At 32.6% G+C, this 17,326-nt stretch overlaps 1 protein-coding gene and 1 long non-coding RNA gene across 2 annotated transcripts in view; one reads left to right on the top strand and one right to left on the bottom strand.

Annotated features, from left to right (window-relative positions):
- Positions 1 to 17,326, top strand: part of LOC130452645 (roundabout homolog 2-like) — a 551,928-nt gene that overhangs the window by 212,590 nt on the left and 322,012 nt on the right. The gene's annotated exons all lie outside the window — the stretch shown is intronic.
- LOC130452647 (uncharacterized) overlaps positions 1 to 17,326 on the bottom strand; it is a 78,169-nt gene that overhangs the window by 13,599 nt on the left and 47,244 nt on the right. Inside the window, exon 2 of the long non-coding RNA XR_008910987.1 lies at positions 4,157 to 4,466. This is a non-coding gene — a long non-coding RNA (uncharacterized LOC130452647). The remainder of the gene's footprint in view (positions 1 to 4,156; positions 4,467 to 17,326) is intronic.

Raw genomic sequence — 17,326 nt, 5'->3', positions numbered from 1 at the left:
TGTAGTGTGTACAAAAATAAATTAGTTGAACCTTTTTTTTTTCTTAAATTTCACACAATACTTACAGTCATTAGAAAATCAAGTAGGTGATTTTTTGCATGACTTTTCGTAGAGCGTATGACAATTTGGTTCCAACAAGACGGTGCTTCCATCCATAATACATTAAACGTTAGAGTACTCCTTGGAAATATGTTCAATGCTGATTTGACTCCCCTTGATTTTTTTATGGGGTTACATAAAACAGCAACCTTGTATACTGCTTTAAATATTGATATCTATTGATCTATCTATTGATGATATTGAACCATGCAAAACTTTTTATCAAGAATAACTTCTTTTTATAAAACTACTATTAAAAAAGGGTAATTATCTAAATTAGGTTACACCCCTCCGATTTCGTAAGTTAAAATTTTAGTAAGTTATAGAGAAAATATATATATATATATATATATATATATATATATATATATATATATTCTTGTTCAACGTAATTTTCTTTATAACAAACTAAAATTTTAACGAAATCGAAGGGGTGTAACCTAATCAAGAGAATTACCTAAAAAAGTTTTCCATATGGTTCCAACTTAAGTAGACACACTGTATATTATGAATTCTAAAAGATTGATTTTTTTATTTTCATTTATTTTATGTCAACAGGATAGGAGATTAAGATGTAGAATCTATGTCTTTGTCAACTTTTTTCTATTTTAGATGCAAGATAAAGATCATTGCTCAAATGATCAATAGTTGATAATAAACATTCTACTGAGGTACGATTATACCTATTTTAAATAACAAATCTGGAAATTGATTTTATTGATAGAGTAGAGTACAGGACAGAGTAGAGGGAAGGAAAGGCATCGGCAGTAAAAAGAAATTATGGTACATAAGGGAATAAACAAATCTCAGCGTCGAAGAACTGTTTCATGTCTTGAGGGACAGAGACGCATTTAAAAACGTGGTCGTCAAGCTTCAATGAGAAGATAGCATGAGAAAAATATAATTTGTATTTTCATTGTTCTCTTCTATGAATTCGTCCAGTTAATTTCCAATTTTTTTATTTATTATATTGCCAAGTTATACTTTTGATATATATTCAATTCTGATTACTACTTGCTCTTAATTGGATTTATGAGAGCGTTCTTTGCCGACTCATTATTTCTGCTTGCTTTACATCTATTTTGTTGACAAATTATGATTTCCGCTTTGATGGACATACAACTACCAAGGGCTTGATATTATTTAATCCATATTATCAAAATTTTAATTCCTTGGAGGATGCAGATAGAGATAGTGAATGCATTAACAGGAAACGTTACTTCAAAGAAACGTGAAAGTTTAGCAACGAATACGTCATTCGAGGAAATTGTCAAAGAGATTAGCATTATTTGGACTCGATATGCACACGTAACCACATTACGATTCGATGCTTTACATGTTCTTCTTTCTGAAATTCATGCTTTGTTTCCATAAGTTTATAGACTTTTCAAAATTTTATGTTTGTGGTAATACTCCAAGTAGTCGGAATTTTATGTAAGAACGGAATTATCTGAGTTCGTATAAGCAATAAAAGTGTCTTTGTCACGTATATACATTGGTATGTTAGGATTATCTATCAATTTTTGCTATTACTGTTATTATAACATCCTCAGTTATTGTCTTTCTCAGTTATTTTATACGTTTTCACTATGTCAAGAAATGTGATCCTCTTTATACTCTTATAAAGTTTTGTTATTTCTGATTAACATTCGTTAAGTATTATCCTTCATATTAGTAATCATTCGTTTGCATAAAATATTCCTCCAGAGGTATTTTCCCACCTTGAAGTCAGTATTCGCATTATCCTCATAGTTTACGATACATCATTTTCAACCGTGTTTTGTCATCACATCGGTGTCCTTTGTGCGGCATTTTTCAGTTAAGATGGAGCAAAAAAGTCATCGATGTATGATTGGAGAAGCGTATGTTCTGGTAATTTGTTATATTTTTGTTTTCGATGAATAGCTAATCACCGTTTGTTCTAAGATGTATATGTCCAATATCACGTTTTCCATTATTTTGTTATCCTCATAGCATACGATAAATCAATTTCAACCGTCTTTTGTCATCATACTGGTGTCCTTTGAGCGGAATTTTTAAGTTAAGATGAAGCTAAATATGTCAGCGATGTACAATTGGGATGATTTGGGAATAGTTTTGTGTTCGATGAACACGTGATGATGCAGCTAATCACCGTTTGTTCTAAGATGTAACCGTTTTCTTCTGATTGGTGTTCAATAGAAACTGAATTTAAATTCAATGATGACCCAAGAATATTAAAGCTTAGTTGTATGCTATTATTAATTTTGAAATATTTTTTTCGTAAAAATTATTATTAAATTTAGGAGAAACGAAAGGTTTCTTAATGAAATGAATCCTAAACATTTGATATATATCAAATGTGAAAGTCTTGATATGTATCAAGCCTTAAAAGTATGTACTTTTACAAGCATGTCAAAAGTAGGCGTGCAAGTCTGTAGCGCATTTTTTGCCGTTACCAATCAGTAAATATTAAAAAGTTTTCATGAAAAATGTGACGTTTCGACCTGTGGTCTTTATCAAAATATTACTCGACACTGACAACTTATAAAATCATATTGATTAATAGATCATTTTCAACATGAATATCAATGCAACTACAAAAATTCCATTGATGGCTTACTTATTTTTGAAAAATAAGAACTGAAAACAAAAGAAGAAAAAGTCATTATGGTCAAAACAGATTTTTATGTTGATATTCATATTGTAGGTGATCTATTAATCAATATAATTTTGCAAGGTATCTATGTCAAGTAATATTTTGATAGAACAATTCGAAACGTGGGTTTTTTACTTGTCTTTAAAATCATATTTTGTTCAATTTAATAAATTTGTCCAAAATTTCTTCCGTTCCAGTTTAACTACAGTTGTACAGAAATTAAATGCAAAAAAAAACAAGTTCACTATATGCCTCGTTGAAGTCTGGGTAACTTAGCCCTGGCCATCCCATATTCACCCAAGTCGGGCTGAACTCTGGGTAACCCGACCTCGGCTCGGGTTGCAGACCAGTCTTGGGTTTATCTAGGCAATCAGGCCTGATCGAGGGCTGCAAACCAAGCGAGGAACATTGTTATCCTCCCAGTGTCTAACCAAGTTTGGGCAATAACGACTTCCAAGCTAAGACCAGAGTGGTACATACTTGGTCCAAGTATGTACCACTCAGGCCGTTTACTGGGCCCATCGTAAAATCCTATATGGGATCGCTGCTACAGATAGAAGGTCGGACAATACGCTAGTAGTAGCGCATTTTTTGTAAACAATGCTCAGAAAATATTTCATTTCCACATGGAAATTATAGTGTTTAATTTGATTGATCATTGTCGCTGAAGTGAACTTGTGAAATTTCGCGGATTCACTTACAAACAAATCAACAACGCCGCTGGTTACGATTACCTTGAGTTTCTGAAAGCCAATACCGAAGCTAAGTGAAGAAAAGAATGTGAAAAGCGTAATACTTCTAAAATATTTAATTTATTCTAATTTCTATAGAATAGGACAAAGCGGGGTCACTTTTTGTTCAAATCATTATGAGGCGCTTTAAAAAGAATAATAACAAAAAAAATTCAAATCAGTTGTTTACTTATTGACCGTTATATTGAGACAAAACAAAACTTTAACAAATTCTTCATTTACTATAATATATTTACTTTATATTGAAAACAGTCTCATTAGACCCCACAGACGGGGTATTTTGTATCACAATACGGGGTCACTAGAGCCATTGGGTTATTATACAAACTTTATCACATTATAACATATAAAACATAGAAACAAAAACATAGTCAAGATTCCTTTTAAAAACAAAAACAAACATGAATATCGTATCGAAAAAAATTAACTCTAGTTAACTTAACTTAGTTACTGCCACAGTTCATGCAAACATAAAATGCATTGACACCACAAGTGCACTTATTATGAGGTGAATCTTGGCAACTAGTGATCTATTTGTATTAAAATAGTGTTTAAACTTCTTCCGAGGAAATATAAACATCAAAGGAACCGAGTTTACAGTTGCTAATTCGACCTTAATTAACAGAATCAACGAATCAACAGTATGCTTTCCTTCAGCTGCTATTACCTGATTTTAAGACTATTGGAACATCAGTTTCGTCGATATTTCATATTCTGGTAGCTGGGAATTGATACATGTCCATAACTGGACCCAGATTGTGATAAAACAAAAAAAAGGTAGTCTTTTAATGTTTTTTCTTGTTCAAACTTGGCGTGTGTTTGAGCACATCAGATTTAGGGTTAGCTTTCAACTGATTAACATACCTTGAAACAGTATTTCTATCTTTTTTGTTATCTTCAGGAATCTTTGCGGATGTTTTAACCTTTAAGGACTTGTAATATTAACACGTTCCCCCTTTGATTAGTGAATTGGCATCCTAAAATGAAAACAACATTAATGTAAAAACATTCAAGCGTAGCGTGACTGAATATTAGGGGTTATTTGAAATTGGATCATTCAACCCCAAATGTTTTGTTTCAAATGCCCCTTCCCTGAATTCCATCTAATATATTAAATAATTGAAAAGTTATTCGAAATAATTTGTTTATGAAACTTAAAACATTAACAGTAATCATGCTAACGTCAAAATACTTTTACTTGATGACCGTATGTTTTTAAACAAACTTGCTGTTAGTCAAAACGAACGCCGGCGACTAATGCAACATTAGCGCGGGTCCCTCAACCCCCTTTCGTCTTATACCACCCTCTCGTAGATATACACCGTGGGCCAAAAACTATATGTGGAGTATTAGACCGCCTGTCTCAAGGTTCGAAAACTATGAGTCTATAATTTTCTTTTGGGCGATTTTTAATTCAAAATACCTTTGAAAGAGCATATTTTCGCCATTCAAAACATCCCTTTTGACATTATTGATTTATTACGTCGTATTCAGTTTTGGAAATAAGTCAATGTTATTCAAAGTTGCAAAAATTCTCGTTATAATTATGTTTATTCAGGTGACGGTTAGATCTCCGACACTGATCTCCCTTTCTCACTAAATCCCGTCGGTTCCGGTGGTAATAAAGAGGACCAACCTTTTTATAGTTAGTCATGATGACCACCATTTCATTTATGGCTTCGAAAACAATTTGGAAGTGTGTATGTATAAATGAAGATAACCACTCGACTATCGCCCTAAAAGTCGAGCCGAAAGCTATTTCTTTCACATGGTTTAACTATTAAGGGTGTTTTAAATTGGTGGATGGAACGACATCTGCGATAAGTGTTGAATTAATTTATTTTATGGTACAATTTCTGGAATTTACGATTATAATAGAATCAAATATAGTGAATTATTGAGAAAAAATTGTTTTATTTTTAAATATTAAGAATATTATTTTGGCGCTGGTATCATTTGAAAAGAAATTTCTTTGTTAAACGTCACAATGGAGATGTTTGTGTTATTCGTTCCAAGTTACCAACTGTAGCTTACAAAATCTCTTGAACAGCATATGAATAACATCTGATGGTTGTATAAAACAATACTCCACACTAGTTAGATATATGTTAATATGTATAAAAACCGCTTTTCAAATTGGTTGTGTGATGATCAACTAGTAGTAGATGGGAGAAACAAGCAGGCAGAGTCGTATTACGACTTAGTTTATATTGCCACCATTTTGTCAGAAATAGCACTTCATAGACAATAATCATTTCTTTTGTCAACACTATTTAAATATAGCTTCACAACTAAGGCACTGAACACTACACTACACTACAACACTAACACTCACAATTACACTGCCTGAAACAGTTCAATTTGAATCGAATTAACTTGTATAGAATCTGTATAAATCAAAGTATTTGCACAATTTATTAGAATTTGTACTACTCAAACATTATGTATAAGGCAAATTTATATTATAGGGAAAATATTGAAAATAGAAAGAACGAGTTCAAGTAGATCCGAACGGCTGCTAGAGAGAGAAAGAACATCGGTATACCACTTTCTACTTCTCTCAATTATGATTGGATCGAAATGACGTCAAAGTTTCGAGAGATAGTAATGGCAAAAGAGTAAAATAACAAGTTTTGAATTTATTAGTGATTAGAGGTAGATAGAAAGTGGTACACCGATGTTCTTTCTCTCTCATCCAATAATACAATTCCATATATATTGCACTCTCTCTATCTTTATTAATATTTTCTTTATTATCTATAAGGATGAATTGAATCCATATAAATGGAATTACTATCAATCGAATCCATAACAATCGATTATACATCTTCATTACTGGTATCAATACGAATCCAAAAAATACGAATGGATTAATTCGATCGAATCTATTTGAATCGAGTTGGAATGAATATATATGGATTGAGTCTACTCTAAATCGATTTCAAATTTTTCGATTCTCATGAAACGAATTAAGGACAATTGCATATATATACATAAGCATCGGATCTCTATGAATGAAATCTTTATATATAGAGAGAATCGATTTAAACAGAATCGACCCGACCTCCTCAATTCAAATGGATTAAATATTTCAGTTACAAAAATCAAAGCGTTTTGATTTATATAGATTCGATTCATGAATATTTAATTCATATTGATTTAATTATCAATCAAAATAATTTAAGTAGTCGTTTTGAATCGAAATTCATTGGCTTGTACAAGTTAACATCTGTTTAATATAATAATTAATATTTTTAAATATTGCTTGAGAGGAGAATGTCTGCATTGTTAAGAAATTCTTTGCAATGGCAATACTGTTATCTATCGCTATGCATTTATGCTAATTGTAAAAGGAAGATAATTGTAATGTAATATTTATCTACAATATTTTTATATGAATTTCAAATAGATACATACATACCTAGGCGTGGTATATCAAGAGATAATAGTACAAGTTAACACGAATACAGACAATGCCTTGTTACAAACAACTGTACTATCTATAACAAGAATTTAACACCATATGTTGCTCACAATTATAATTTTTGTAAATAAGTAGATAAGTGAGTTTCATTAAACTGATCATTTGTATCAGCAATTAACTTACAAGAAGAATATACAGAAAACCCAACAAGTTACTGTGATAAGTCAAATATTGCGGAATTGTGAAAACTTCTTTAGTGGTAGTAGAGGCTCAAATGAGATGGATTGTTAGTATCTGCAAACAGATTGACTACTCCCCTTCAAAGTAATACTAATACATGGACATCATCCTAAATTAATTCAAAATGCCTTCTTTTTTATTCTGGAAAAGAGAAAAAGTAGCAGAGGACTAAATAAAGATAAAATATACAGAAGAAAGCAACAATAAATAAGAGAATTTTAGGTAATAATTAGTATATAAGTCTACAGCAAAACGAAACCAGTATGCAGCATGCACGAAATTATGATTAGATAGAAGTCGTTTACAGAGTTGAAGGAAGTTTCCTGTAAATATGCCCTCAAATTATTGTAGAATGCGGGAAAAGATGATATCGATTTGATTTCAACTGGCAAGTGATTGTGCATTTTTTTTAATTGTAAAATATTGAGCCTTTAACTGATTCTGAACGTAGAGTAGGTTGGTAAAGGTCGTACTCCGCGATCCGTGCAAGGACCTTTCTGAAATTGGAGAAGCGTGCTTACGAATTAGGCAAACAGATTCTTAGATTAATAAGGAAGGAAGAGTCAGAAGGCATTGAGCCTAGCTGTTAAGTTCGAGTAAATATCTAACAGCTCTCTTGTAGTTTGAGATTCGATTAAATTGAGTTGCATCATACGTACCCCAAGAGGGAAAGGGCATATTGAAGATGCGACTAAATAAGGGCATAATAAACTGTTAAGAAGGTAGATAAGTTCAGGACTCCAAAACAGAAAGAATTTTTTACATAAGGTGGCAAATTTCAAGGAAGTGTCCACAACAAGTCCCGAGAATTGACGTAAATGACGTCAATGGTGGTGTGGTTCAATAAAATAGGCGGCAATGTATTTTTATATGATAAAATTTTTAGAAACTTTGAGAAGAGCAGAAGCAGTTTTTACTTTCGACTTACACATGTACACTTTTTTTGGTTTTAAGTCCACTATTGAATTCCCTAGCCTCACGACAGTAGGAAGGCTAGCTTAAAAAGAACTTTTACAAGAATATACAGCAATGTAAAAAAAGGTTATAAGTTTACTTATTCACATTGAACGTGAACAGATGGTTTAAATGTTACTTCTATGTTTTTTGTAGTTACTGTAATTTTGAATGATTTTTATTTATACTCTCAATTCGTATCTTTACTCACTTTATATATGAGGTGTATTCAATATATACAGTTGATGATTTTCTATAATAGCATGCTGAAAAATGCATTTACATTAAGTTTTGTTTTTAGTCGAAAAATTGTTCAAAGAAGCTTATGAAATGTTAAAATCTGTCTATACTATCAGACTGTTTATTTATGATATGACTTATTCAAAAGTGGAAATAAGTCAGTTGGAGACCGAGACATTCTGAATCTTGACTTGGTTATTGGTGAATCTTGACATGGTTAATATTGATAGGTCATGTTTATTCCTTAAAACTTGGAAATTCAAGTGAACACTACGATAAATCTCACCAAGAAGTAGAAATCCTAATAGTGCCCTAATTTTATGTCCATCCTTCTTAAAGGCTGCTCGTTTCCTTTTAAAGTTCAATCACTTCATTGGTATCATCAATTTCATCAATGTTTTTATATTCGGATTTCACCCCTGGAAATTTTGTCTTCTATTCGTGTGCGGGGAAATGAGTAAACAGGATCTTTATACCATTAAATTTGTTCGTCCTTCGATAAAAAATAATTTTGCATACCAGGTGTGGTTTCATATTGATCATTACTTTCCGCCCTTAAAGTAAAATTACTCTCGTGGTCACTTTGATGAACTACGTCCGTCTTTTCTTTCTTTCTCCAATATATTTCTCTTCTTCTCATTTTTGCCTCTCGAAATTCGCCAATATTTACTCACGAGTACAAAATAATTCAAATTTAGCCAATTTCTTCAATACCTAGTATAACTTTGAATTTAGTTTCACAGAAACATTTATTATTACGGATGATATAGATGAGACAGGTAGAAGATCTCGTCCCATTATAATTATATCAACTGCTACTAAAAGATGAATTATTTCATTCATTTGCTGAATAACAACAAAATTTATTTGCAATCATCAAATTTGATGTAAAACGTATCTAATGATGTAAAATCGACTACGCAAAGGAATAATCAGTTAATGGATTCATATCGTAGCACGTGTCTCTAATTGTTTAAAAATTGATGACTCATAATTACACTCAGTATTACCATAATTTGAAGCTGCCTATAGACCGAAAACTACATCGACCAATTTTGAATTGATGTAAAGATAAACCGGATCACCATAACAGATTACAGAAAGAAAACAAAACAAGAATAAACCACCATCGTAAAATTATACCGTAAAGATGACTATCAAAACATGACAAAGCAAACATTTGTTTCAATTAATTACCAAATGCCCTTCATACATGATATCTCTTTTACAAATCGAAAAAAAAACTGTTGGATTGTAACTAAATCGCGAGTGAGTTTCTGAAAGGGAGACGAAATCCCTAAATACCAAATTGTATTTGAACTGTGGAGTAATCTTAAATGCGTTAAGCCAAGTCAATATAATGTATGCACCCCGCGTTTCTAGTTTAAATATTCAAAATGGCGACGAGTTTACAACTATCTCGGTCTTTGTACACCAGAAATGATAAAGTAATTTCTGCACAATCACTATGAACCAGTCTTAACAATGGAATATCATCACGTTTGCTGTTTTATGTTAACAAGTTAATTAGTTGTAGCTTGTTAACTGAATTAAGGGTACATAAAACTAACGATTTTTTGAAATTGTTTCCAAAGTTTTATTGAATTAATCAGTTATTTAAAAAGGTTTTTTTCGCATTTAAATTGTCGTCTATAACTTTAGAAGCATAGCTATTGCAAATCATTTTGCAATAGCTCTATATATCTATGGCACTTTACAAAATACGAGGATGGTTCCAGGAGTAGTACATGGCCTGACCTAAAGATGGCGGTCATTGCTTGAAAAATACCATTGTATTAGAAAGTACACAATCTATACTGAACACAATTTAGAAATCATAAGATATGATATGCTTAAGTTATGTCGATTTATTAACAACATTTAAACATTTTTGTATCCTTCATCACAGTTTTAAATGACATAATTAGCTGAATATTTCCAAAACTATTTCATTTGTAAACCATGCGTAATACTCTCCAGTTATTATTTTACTTTTTTGAACGAAGCCGATTAACGCAATACCATGACTAACCCAAAACAACGTTCGCCATAACTTTTTTAGTCTTTGCCTTTTTTGGAGTAGATTCGCACTTGGCAAACGAATGTTTTGACTGTTTTTCCGATTTAAAAGTATAGTGGTGGATCTGTGTTTCATCTACAGTTGAAAATTGATGCAAAAAATCCAATTCAGGTTGCTCAAACCGTATCAATAAGGCCTGGGATTCACTTATATCATTGTCAAACAGAAACTAAGCGTCCCAACTCATATTCAAAACTTATCAGCAGTTGAGGTCAAAAGCTTTTCAGACAACCCTCGTACTATTTTCAAAGGTCGTTATTTGCAGTTGACGGTATGTAGTTTAATATAACCCTTCAATAGTTAATTTCACCTATCACAGAATTTCATTTTATTTGTTCGAAATCAAATTATTAATATCAATGAAAATAGAAAATCGTTTTTTCATTATACTTGCTTTATATCGAATTTATTTTTTTAAACCAATCAATCATCAAATATTATGATATGTAAATTGGTTTTGGATATATTTGGAAATATGATTTTAATTTCGTATTTTATGCATGTAATTATATTAATAATTAATCGATTATAAAATTATATACGAACAGATGAATTTTATGTTCTAAACAACGTTTATATTGAGCTGAGTTGCATGGTACAGGAAAAACGGGAAAACGCCGAATTTTTGTTAAATATATTGATATTAAAACAAAGCATATCAAAAATGTTACCAAAAACACCCAAAGGGTGTTGGGTATTCTATATCCATCCCTAAGAGTACTGACGTTGTATTTGCAACCAACTAGAGCCTCGTGAGATGCGAATGCAGATACATTCCTATTCCAAGACCTTATCAAACTTTCACTATTCACATTCAGTTGACTTGGGATTGGTATGAGTCGTATATCTATTGGTTTAGAAACCTCTTCTTGCGAAACAATCTTGTGAAATCCCCAACAATCCCATGTGTGGTAAAGTCAAGTTAACAAAAATACTTTTTCGCAATTGTCAGCAAACTTATAAGTTTTATCATAAAAATAACTTCAAACAAAAATTATAGATCATAAAATTATCTGTGAAAAATGTATTTGTACTTTTTTTCTACATGCTACCGTTTCTAAGATGATTCAGAAAATTTTAAAAATTATAATCCTTATCATAAGCATGTATTTCTTCACTGCTCGAACTCCAAATCAAAAACTATTTATTTCTTAAAACGGGAGCTCAACATCAATCGGAAATACATTTTTCAAAATCTACTTTCGCAAAAAGTCAAAGCCATGTACATTTTACACGCAATAACTCTCTGTGATACAGCATCTGGATTCTATAGGACAACTAAAGCAACAGTTTTCGAATTGATGGAAAAAAACTAATAAGTTCAAGGTGTTCAAGTTTTTAAAAACAGTAATTAGACTTAACAAGAAGTCATCACCAACGACATTCGCTTTCCTCTGTAAATCTACTTGAAAAAATTACCTGCTTAGATAAGTATCGATATACATGCTGTGATCGGTTGGGTTAAACGTCAATCCGAACAACAATTTCCTTCACTAAGAAGAAAAAACTCAACAATCTAGAGGGATAAAAAATCGAGTGGAAAACAGATGGGAAGTATTTGGGACTCACACTAAATAGTAAACTTCTCTGGAACAAACATGGAAAAGAGATAATCTCAAAAGCCACAAAAGCCCTGATGGCGTGCAGAAATTGGGGTTGTAACCCAAAGATCCAACGGTGGATGTATATGGCAATTGAGAAACGAATCATAACATTTGGGGTAATAGTTTTGGGTACTAGAACTAGTCTGAATACCACGAGGAACAAAGGTACAAAGACTGGCTTGCTTGTGTGCAACAGGGGACATGAAATCGTGCTCACCAGCTACACTTGAAAAAGCACTGGAAAAGAAGGTAGGTAGGAGCAAAACAAATAATTGGAACTACCTAGAAGAGCTGAGACAGGCAAAGACTCTTTTGGGAAACCATAACCAGAGAAGATCTGCTGAATGTATCAACCTAAGTAAGAACAATCTTCGAATACTTACAGGAGTTCTATAGGGGCACTGTCGCCTTAAGAAACACCTGAAGATGCTAGACCTAGAATATAATGCGGCGTGCAGGTTTTGTTGCACAGGGGACGAAACCTCTATCCACATTCCCTCGATGTGTGAAGTACTACACCTGTTAGCGTATGAAATAGAAGACGGAGATCTCTGACAATTAAAGCTATCCCACATTCTAGACTTTTTAAAAGTAGTGGGTTCTATAGTATCGCAGCAAGGAGTTCAATTATTTCATCTTCTTCCAATCTTAGTTGCTGGTCATTAACACCTTTTTCGTGAATATTACTAAAAGTGCTTTGGTTATCAGCTAGACCCTACAGAGTGAGGCTGGAAGTTGATTATTAGTTATTAATATCAATAGAAACTATTCCGTTTATTTCTTAGAATGACACTACACACATACGGTCTAAAGAACATACTGATGAGGATAAGCAAGCCTCTAAGAAAAAAAACGCAGTTGAAAGTACACACTATCCAAAGAAAATCTCCAACGTTCAAACAAGTACAAAGAAACATTAGATAGTCAAAAATCATCATAATAAATGAAGTTTTGTGAATGTTAAGTTTAAGTTGTGGCCTTTCAAAGTCATTGTAGATAAAGAGGACGTTTTGAAATCGAAAATAAGATTTCATTAAAATTTGCGAATGGACTGAGAGACAACAAGTTAATTTCATTTAGGATTTGGGAGTTACTATAAAACATGACTACAAGACGAAATAGGAAAATTATTTGACGACAAACTCAACATACCTATGGCATGTTGTAATAAAAATATAACTTTTACATTGAAATTGTACACTATAGTCTAACGTCGATGCCAAAATTGATAAATTACTTCACATCAATTTTCCTGATATCGGATGAACTTGATTTGCATAAAGACCGTGTTGACCATCGAAAGGGCACATGTATAGTTACGTCTATATGAAGCAATTATTGCATTTGGGCATTACGTGATCTGTGTATGTGAAATTAAACGATCCAGATGGATCGATATACCAGAATATTATGTAAATATCCCATTGTTATTTCAGTCTATACCGTTTCCAATTACGACAGAGACAAACTTTTTAATATTAAAATGATATATGGGTAACTAGATTATTTGATTTACATGCTGCTGTTGACCTAAGACAATTTCAATCATCACTATTTTCATATTCGACTGCCAAATCGTTTGAGAAATTTATTTTTTTATTCATTCATTTACAAATTTCTCAGTATTAGAGCTATAATACTCGCAGAAATATCTCATATAATTAATGAATATGATACTGAACACTTTTCAGACTACCACTACACCAACACTCACGATTATAGTATCTGACGCGCGTTTCGATAACCAAGTTATCGTCTTCAGAGACTTCAGTCAGTTGGTTATCGAAACGCGCGTCAGACATTATAGTCGTGAGTGTTAGTGTAATGATGGGGTGAATAGTGTGTTCACTATGAATATTACCAACGGTTCCAGAAATTTCAACTTAGTAATTGATATGAGAAATTACGTGACATTAATGGGAAACATTCAAAACTAGTTTACTGCGTTAAAGTGACAAAAAGTACAATAATAATGTATACAGGATGAACCATTATAGAGATATATCATCGTCGATTTTGTTAAATTGTAACACTCTTTTTGTATTTTTATATAGTAGTAAAGATATACAGGGTGGGCAACTAAGAACGACCGTCGGCAATATCTCAGGAATGGGTCATATTACAGCTTCAAGTAATAAAAAAATTATAACAAAAGCTGCACCAAGAAACACGTGGAAACTATTTTCAGAATTTTTGGGTCCACCACTAGAGGGCGTATTACAAATTTCAGAATTAAGAACGCAATTTTTTTAAAATTTCACCCAATTAAGTGAAATGTAAGAATTTTTTAACCAGATTAGCTTTTTATTTCCGTTTGTGTCAACCTAACCTTGTGGACGTTTGGAAAAAATTCCCGCGTTTTACACATTTCTCAAGATATCTCGGGACAGGACAAAGATATCGACATGCGGGTTTCACTATTTCAATGTTAATTTAGTTTAGTTTTAAAAAACCTGTTGTAACTTTCATGATTCTATTTAAATTTTTCAAATGAAATCACAATAAAATAAATGAAACAACGCCCTCTCTCATTCGCTTTGCTAATGAATTGCCTTAGAATTTAAATATTTTGTTTAACTGGATCAAAGTATTTAAAACAAAAGATAAGAAACATAAACATAATCTTTCATAGAAAAACTGTACGATTAGGTCAAAATCTGTTAAGCATTCAGTGAAGTGCGAATAATTATATAAAATGATTTTACTTTCTAATTTATGTAACAAGCCACGTACATACTGAACACCCTGTTTACACTACCACTACATCAACACTCACGATTTCACTCTCTGACGCCCGTTTCGATAATCAAGTAATCTTCCTCAGAGATAGTTTACCTTCACTCTCTGAAGACGATAATTTGGTTACCGAAACTGCGTTAGTCAATGTAATTGTGAGTGTTGGTGTAGTGGTAATTTAAACAGGGTGTTCGGTATTAATGTCACCAAAGGTTCCAAAAATCCCAACTTAGTAAGCCACGTACAACATTTTTTCATCCGTCCAAATCTTCTATTATAATATTGGAAATATACTTTAACTATTAGTTGTAATTAGGTATTAGCTAGTAACTTCAATGGGTACGTCTTAAATATTTTTTATTCTCCTATGCCACTACTCTTTTATATCCTTGGCATTACCTAACCTTCTCCTTATTGACTTCTCTTCTTTTATTATCATTTTTGTTCGAAGTAACACCTGTGGCATTTTGCATTGTATCGGAATTCTTTATCTACCTTATTCATTGGCCTTGGGGTATCGTAGTCACTTGTTACTCTTTTTCAATTCGTTATTTAGCCTGTAGATAATCAAAGTTGATTCTTGGACGATAGTGACATCATAAGTGAGACGTGGCGCCCGCTAACTGTCACTAGAGTCAATTATGACCAAGTCATTTGATCTATTATGTATTTTAAGATCTTAGGTGAGTCATCTGCCTCAACCATCTGCGTCAACCATGTCATAAGTATTGACGTGACATATGAAATTAAATTAAATTAAAATTCTATTTGATTGGAAATTTAAACGCTAGTCTTTTATATTTGGTAGATATTATCGTTATTTTTTTATTTAATAATTTGTTTTCAATATTTTTTTCTGTTATTGTTCGATATTTCTCTTCACTCTCAATCTGAGACAGGCAAAGACTATTGTGGGGAACTATAACCAGAATAGACCTGCGGAATGTATCAACCCAAGTAAGAACAATCTACGAATACTTACGGGAGTTCTATCGGGGCACGTTCGCCTCAATGGACACCTGAAGACGCAAGACCTAGAAGAATATGTGGCATGCAAGCTTTGTTGCACAGAGGACGAAATCTCTATCCACATTCTCTTGAAGTGTGAAATACTAAGGAACTCCACTAAGGAACTGGGAGGGTATGAAATAGAAGACGAAGATATCTGGCAATTAAAGCCATATTCTAGACTTGTTAAAAGGATTGGGATTGATGGATCAGCTGTAAACACAGGATTCTTCAGTATCGGAACAAGAAAGGGGGTCAAAATAGATCCTTTGGGTTGCAGTGTATAGACGTTAGACTCCAAATCCATATATACGAGGATATATTGAAAAATTCTTAGCCTACTGTAGAAACAAAATTTCAAAATATTTTATTACTCAACATATTCTCCTCTTAATTGGATAAATTTATTACAGCAAACCTGCAACGTCTCTAGACCTTTCAAAAAAAATGTTTCTCCTTGCTCTGCAAACCAGACCTCCACAGCTATTATTACTTGTTGGGCGGAGCCAAATCTGGTGAATAAGGAGGGTGTTATATCACGAATTTTTTGCATGGCAACATGAGATTGGTGCGCAGGGGCGTTGTCCTGCAAAAAAAAAACACCTTTTCTCTTTAATTTTTTCCCGTAGAGTGGCCAGTAATGTCGAATAGTAATCTCCAGTTATTGTTCTACCTTTATCCAAAATATCAATCATGATTACTCCATGGCAATCCCAAAAAACTGAAGCAAGAACTTTTACAGCAGACACGAAACTTCTTAGGTCTTGGAGAACCAGAGTGTCGCCATTCCATAAATTGTTGCTTTTTTTCTGAATTGTAGAAATGTACCAAGTCTAATCCATAGTAACAATTCGGTTTAAGAAGTCTACATTGTTTTCAAATCGAGCACAGATCGAACGCGATGCTTCTATTCTTGCATGTTTTTAGTCAACATTCAAACATTTGGGGATCCATTTTGCGGCAATATTTCTCATGCCCAAATTGACGTGAATTATATGATGAACGCGTTCGTATATATTCATCGCTTCAGATATCCGTTTTAGCCCAATTCGACGGTCTGATAAAATCATGTCATGAACTGCATCGATATTTTCGGAGGTTCACAGGAACTGGCATTCCAGATCGATCTTCATCTTCAATAAAAAATTCACCTCATTTGAAGCTTGCAGTCCAATTTTTCACGGTCGCATACGAAGGACATTGATCACCAATGGTATTAACCATATCTTCGTAAATCTGCTTACCTCTTTACCCTTTTAAATATGTACTTGATGATGGTTGGCTACTCCAATTTTTCGATTTTCACAATTTCGGTGGAGATCTTTTTTCTTTTAATTTATTGCGTGGCTCTGGTTTACTTTTTTCACGATACATCAATACATCCTCGTACATACATGTTTAAAATTTTGTTTTTCCTATTATAACCTATTTTTAATTTAAAATAAGATCGGATAGACTCATAGAAGATCCTACCAAAGGATCAAAACTTGAAATAACTAAAATATTTATTCATCGTATTTCTTACGATTCAAAATAAAAAATTTCTCCCAT

Source organism: Diorhabda sublineata, chromosome 2, assembly GCF_026230105.1.
Source record: "Diorhabda sublineata isolate icDioSubl1.1 chromosome 2, icDioSubl1.1, whole genome shotgun sequence".
In the NCBI taxonomy this organism is placed as follows: Eukaryota; Metazoa; Arthropoda; class Insecta; order Coleoptera; family Chrysomelidae; genus Diorhabda; species Diorhabda sublineata.
The sequence above is the reverse complement of the archived record's forward strand: the minus strand, read 5'-3'. Positions and strand labels throughout refer to the sequence as shown.